This window comes from Lonchura striata, chromosome 1 (assembly GCF_046129695.1).
Source record: "Lonchura striata isolate bLonStr1 chromosome 1, bLonStr1.mat, whole genome shotgun sequence".
NCBI classification, from domain to species: Eukaryota; Metazoa; Chordata; class Aves; order Passeriformes; family Estrildidae; genus Lonchura; species Lonchura striata.
In genome coordinates this window covers 24,910,485-24,916,220 of record NC_134603.1, presented here as the reverse complement: position 1 = coordinate 24,916,220, position 5,736 = coordinate 24,910,485, and the positions used below count along the sequence as shown (strand labels likewise).

Genomic DNA, 5,736 nt, shown 5'->3' with positions numbered 1-5,736 from the left:
TTAAACTTACTGACAGCCACCACGTCCAGAAAGAACTGCACCAGGCAAACCTCTTATGTTTGGCTGGCTGTTTCAGCTGTGGCTGAAGTCTCCTTTAACAGCACAGCCCTACAGCTCCTGGCAACACTCAAGAAGCTGTTTGTCCATTCTGAATCTAAGTGTGATGATTACCATTATAACTGCCATGTGGAAAATAAGGTGTTTATTAGTCTTCTCAAAAACAAATTTATTCCAAATGTGCTATTTTGTGTGCTGTATTCTTTTTGAACAGTTTATTACACTGTTAGTATTTAAAGTCTTGCACTAACTTTATTTTTTTTCCATTTCCTTTGAGCAATTTTCCATCTACTCCTATGGATTGCCACATTCCAAGCTCAGGTTCTCTTTGACCAGGGTTCACATAAAAAGTTTCAGATTTCAGGTTTTCAGGTGAGTAAGAAATGTGCCCTGGCAGCCAGGAGTGCCAGCCTGGGGTGCATCAGGCACAGCATTGCCAGCTGAGCAAGGGAGGGGATTGTCCTGCTCTGCTCTGAACTGGGGCAGCCTCACCTCGAGTGTTGGGGGCAGTTTTGGTGACCACAACATAGAAAAGACATTGAACTATTAAGGAGTGTCCCAAGGAAGGCAGTGAAGATGGTGAAGGGCTTTGAGGGAAAGCCATGTGGGGAGTGGCTGAGGTGACTTGGCTTGTTCAGCTTGGCCAAGAAGAGAGCGAGAGGAGACCTCACTGCAGTCCTCAACATCTTCACAGGGGGAAGTGCAGGGACAGGCACTGATCCCTTCACTGTCATGACCAGTGACAGGACCTGAGGGAATGGCCTGAGTTTGTGTCAGGGGAGGTTTGGGTTGGATATCAGGAAAAAGTTCTTCATCCAGAGAGTGGCTGGGGACTGGAACAGGCTCCCTGGGTAAGTGGTCACAGCACCAAACCTAGAGAGTTCAAGCAGGGTTTGGACAACTCCTTCAGGCACTTGGTGTGATTCCTGGGGTGTCCTGCACAGAGCCAACAAGTTACACTCGATAATCCTTGTGGGTCCCTTTCAACTCAGGATATTCTGTGATTCTACATCTCCCTTATCTCTGGATTGTCTGCTTTCACAATCTGTATCAGGAAAATATATTTTTCAATTTATGGTCAAATATTTATTTCTCATAAAAGGCACACATTTTCATAGTCAAACAGACAATATACTGTATCCTTCCAGTTACTTAATCTGCTTAAATGCTCCTTTTCTTCTTAGTGTCCATTCTTTTACAACCCACCATTTCTTCATCGATGAATTCAAGAGACCTATATGCACATGAAAAGAGCTTTTATTTTTGAGCTGTAGACATGGCAGGAAGCTGTTGGGATTTTTTTTTCCTAGCTGGGATTGATCTACCAGCAAAATGGTTTTCTCATGTAACCATTCATCAAAGTATTTGCTGAAGAACTTTTGGTTTTGAATAAATTACCGCAACCCAATTTATTGTAAAACATCTCCACTTTTGATACTCAGTTCCATAGTCTGAAAAACAAATTCCTGTGATCAGAAGCTCTTTCTCTAAAGCCAGAATTTTTTTCCTCACATGAATAAGTTATTTGTCATTAGTATTGCCAGCAAACTAAATACATTAAAATAGCAGCTGAACATAAACAAGAAATAAAGTTTTAGTTGCAAAATTAAAAATATTGAAAATATTTACAAAAGCATTTTCTCAGATCTGATATTTTGTATTTATATCTTTTTGACCCAGCCAACATCCAGAGCACACTGATACTCAGAAAAAGTAATAAGAAAAAAGAAACAGCAGTAGCTAAAAATCCCAAGCATCTAGTCTTCAGGAGGAATGGTATTTTGAAGAAAAAGGCTGGAATTATAAACTATATTCTGTTTATTTTCTCTAAATGAATTGGACACATTTATAATAAAATAATGCAATTTTTTATCTGTTAAATTAATTTAGGTAAATTAATTATAAAACAATTATCTGAGGTTTTTATGTCATGCAGGAAGTGTCATTTATATGCCAGTTGTATGCAAAGAGAGAAAAGGTTGCCCTCTTAATTTATTTTAATGCATGCAACAGTGGAACACAATTTAATTGAAACAAAAGACAAGAGGATGAAAAGAATTTTTTTTCTTTTTTTTCCCCAGAAAAATCCAAAGCATTTGCATTCAAGGCCTTGAAGCATTTCCACATTATAAATTATATATTTATATGTAAATGGACTTCTGGCTTCTGTTCAGAATATTTGGCAAATTGAATGCTAGATTCTGCTGTCTTTATCTCCATTGAGTTGTGAACTATTCCCTGAATATTCCTATAGATTTCTAAAGCTTTGCATAACTTAAGCTACCATATGTAAGCTACATGTGAAGAGTTTTATGACAAAATGTGTGCATCTGTGAGCTTTCTACTCCCCATTTGAAAAATAGGGTCTCATACCTGCAAAGCTGAAGCAGTTGAACCTTGGGATCAAAACAAAAGGTTTAGACTCTTCTCTTAATATCAGAAAAATTTTCTCCATTGGCATCTCCTCCCTTCCATGTTGGCATGAGTTCATGATAGCTTAAAATCAGTCGTTTTTTAGGAAGAAATGGGAAAACAGAATAAAAGAAAAATCCTGTTGTACTTACAATAGTCCAGGGATTGACAAGGAATACCCTAATCACTGAGCAAAATCATGATCCCTCATACAAAGGAGACACAAGCAGGAGGGAAGAAAACTAATGCAGAGTATTCAACCAGGTCTTTGTTTTTCTTAGAAATCCCAGACTGAATCCAGGAAATCTTCTCTGAAGGAACCACTTCATATCTTCACAACTTGAAGGTCAATTAATTGTTTCCTGAGAAAATTATTTTGTCAGTGCAGTTCCTGAGGTGTTCCTAATTATGGGCTGTATTTCACAACCTTCCATAATGATCGTAGCACTCAATTCTGACTCCAGAAATTGACTTATCAAGTTAAAGGTGACTCATTAATAAGAGCTATAGCTTCAATACCAAGGAAGTGTAAGAAGACATATAGCAGAATACACTTTAACATACTTATTAAAAAAGGGAAAGTAATATATTACTGAATCTTTTATTGTTAGTGGACAAGAAGTCTGAGGAAATGACAATAATGTGGCAATATGAACAATAATGAACCTGATTGCTATTTTTAATAACTTACCTTTCCTAATTATTTCTTACCACAAATATTTAATAACATATTTATTTTGTTGATAATTGATGCATGTTTTCCTTATACTACTTCTCATGAAATTTTGTCGCTGTTTGGAAAAAAAAGAAAAAAAAAGAAAGAGAAAAATAAGGTTAGAAAACAATGGGATCTCCATCAAGAGATCCATCCAGAGTTTCTAAGGAAAAGCATTCCAGGTGAATGTTTGAACACAAAATGCCCCCTCCCCCCCCCCCCCCCCCCCCCCCAAGGCCTTTTTAAAGAGAACAATTCAGTGGTTTTCTCTTTGGAAAACATTTTAAGTACTGCAGTCAGAGACCTCATGCTGCCTTTTATTTGTCTGGGCTGGATTGTCTATCACTACATTTGTCTCCACCACACTACTGATAAAAAAGCAAAAGAATATTGTAGGATAGCATAGAAATATCCAAATAAGTTTAACAGTGGTATTAATTAAGCTTTATAGCATATTATCATGTACAGGATAGAGTCCCACACTCTTTCTGGAGCCTGGGCCACCTCAGCTCTGCCACCTCTACAGTACTTTGCGAGCTGAGCACCAAGTCCGCGGGAGCAAGAAGAGAGATGGAGGTACCAAGACATCATCTCCACCTAACAAGTTCTGATGTATGCCAAAAGTTGAAATTTTCCACGCCAAAGAAAAGAGATCTCCAGCAAAATTATTTCACAATTTGTTGATATAGATACAAAAATATGACACTAAATGATAGAGCTGATACTGCAACAATGATATGAGAAATGGGGAAAATGTTAGTTTGCTGTCACATAAAACTATTAAAGACAATATTTCACAAATACAAATCTGATAGAAAGTCTGTTGGTTTCCATATGTAGATTTTAGAACACTACTTTATAGAAAGCTTTGATCCAAAAAGCTACAAAACAAACATTCTTGGTTGGAGTCCCATAATATAATTTTACAGCAGAATTTAAGACAGTAGCTCTGCTTGTCAAAAGTTCCAAGGGAAAGGTGGAAGCTCCTGCTGATGACTTAAGATGAAAAATAAATTCTGATTTTAAAATAACATTTTTTATTTTGGAACAAGTATTTGCATACAAAATGGGGTTTGTCTCATTTGAGCAAAAAGCCTTTGCCTTGCAATAGAGAACAGGGGGTGGGCTGTGTCATGAAGCTCAGACAGTAAATCTGGAGCCATATTTTAGTACTGGGCTACCCACGAGCTCAGAGACACAGCTGATCTCCTTCAATCTGGAGTCCCTCCTGGAGTGTTAGTAAATAACTAACTGTTCCACTCAGGCAGGTGCTGTTACAAGGCAGATTATAATTACATCTACACTGTGGTTGCAAAATGAAAAACACAGTGCCTTGAAACCTTAAAATTCGAATGACTTCAGGTTCAACTAACTCTCTTTAAAATGTGGACTACAGCAAAACTAGAAAGCCCAATAAAACAAAGTATCACAGCCACCTAGTATAATTAAAGCGAGCCATGCAAAAGATTTACTGCTTAACTGGTATAATTCCCCCTGGATGGGAATACATCTGATCTGTAGCCAGCACTGCTACAAACACTGTTCCTCTCTCTGGAGTCCAAAATAAATACCTCTGTTGCATTTTGGGGGGTTACACTCTCCCGCAGGGCAGTAGGTCAGTGCCCTCTTCAGTGTGACACTAAACAGAAAAGGGGAAATAAGTGTCTATAAGAGTTTTGCTATTGACTTCATCTAAGCCAGGACTTCATTCCAAGTGTTTCACCCACTCTTAAATTTTAGTAACGCTTATCTTATCTATCCTAAGAAATTTACGTGGCAAAACAACATCTGACATGCATGTAAATCTAGAAACTTGGAATCCGGGGTGAAGGAAGACAAGTTCCCAAAAATTGGTTCCACATTCACTGAGATATGCTCAGCCTGCTATGGGAATCTCCAACATGTTAGTGCTGATCCTACCTTTCCTCAATATCAAGGGCAATGTCTCTTCAAATTTCTGCAGGAGAATGTGGCAACAGGCATGCAAAAATGAGTGAACTCTCCCTTTTTCTGCTATCCCTCCTAAATCACCTTTGTTTGCATAAAGGCAAAGTCTATTGAAATCAGTATACGCTTTTTCCTTTTGGATCAGGTCCATTATCTGTGTTTCTCCTGCTTCTTTCTCTTTTGGCTGAAATGTCACATCTCACTTAAGCATAGAAGGGTGGCCAACAGAAGAGATGGAGCCAGCTACAAGAGTGTCATGAGAATACATGAATGAGACATGTATATTCATAGAAAGATTCATTTTAAAACAGAGTAGCAGAGCGAAGACACATCAGTTGCTCTTGCACACTGATAATTTACACATTTTACACATTAGTACTTTGCTGTTCTACAGCAAAAATGTAGTTACTATAGCAACTGGTTTGTCATATGACCAGGATTCTATTTTTAATATCACTCAAAGGTACATATTAAGATGCATAATATACAGACTACTTATGGGGGCTGAAAACATATATATTAACATTTAAAACCTTAAAAAAGAGACAATCCTTGCTAATTGCTTTTACTATTTGCATTTTTTTTATTAGGCTACCTATCTAAAG

General features: G+C 37.6%; 1 long non-coding RNA gene across 1 annotated transcript; it reads right to left on the bottom strand.

The window, feature by feature from the left end:
• Positions 1–1,243: 1,243 nt before the first annotated feature.
• LOC110477481 (uncharacterized) lies at positions 1,244–3,356 on the bottom strand. The gene is made up of 3 exons (XR_002466593.2): positions 3,161–3,356; positions 2,431–2,553; positions 1,244–1,291 (listed from the first exon to the last, which is right to left on the bottom strand). It is a non-coding gene; the product is annotated as an uncharacterized LOC110477481 (long non-coding RNA).
• Between the last annotated feature and the right edge of the window lie 2,380 nt (positions 3,357–5,736).